The sequence below is a fragment of the Penaeus monodon genome, chromosome 33 (assembly GCF_015228065.2).
Source record: "Penaeus monodon isolate SGIC_2016 chromosome 33, NSTDA_Pmon_1, whole genome shotgun sequence".
Classification (NCBI taxonomy): Eukaryota; Metazoa; Arthropoda; class Malacostraca; order Decapoda; family Penaeidae; genus Penaeus; species Penaeus monodon.
The window spans coordinates 11,402,106-11,402,433 of NC_051418.1; the positions used below are offsets into that span (position 1 = coordinate 11,402,106).

General features: G+C 37.2%; 1 protein-coding gene across 1 annotated transcript in view; it reads right to left on the reverse strand.

The window, feature by feature from the left end:
- LOC119594033 (serine/threonine-protein kinase SIK2-like) overlaps positions 1-114 on the reverse strand; it is a gene marked incomplete in the record, with an annotated part of 32,330 nt that extends 32,216 nt beyond the window's left edge. Inside the window, 1 exon segment of the mRNA XM_037943063.1 lies at positions 15-114.
- Between the last annotated feature and the right edge of the window lie 214 nt (positions 115-328).

The following is a 328-nucleotide window of genomic DNA, read 5'->3' on the forward strand; positions in this document are numbered from 1 at the left end:
TTCACTGTACCTACCTTGAGGTCTCTATGAACGATGTTTCTGTTGTGGCAATATTCCACGGCCGAAAGGATCTGCCAAAACTTCCTTCTCGCCATCGGTTCAGTCATCCTTCCGTATCTTGCAATATAATCTGAGAGGAAAAGAGAGAGAGAAAAAATAGTCACATTCTTTGTCGTTGCATAATCCTTATCGTTACGGTGCAATTCATGATGATTATGACGTGATCGGAAATCATAATCATATTACTGATGAGGACAAACAGGAATAGCAAGAAGAAAAAATCAATTATATGAAGACGAAGAAAAAGAATGAAATAATATGAATACGA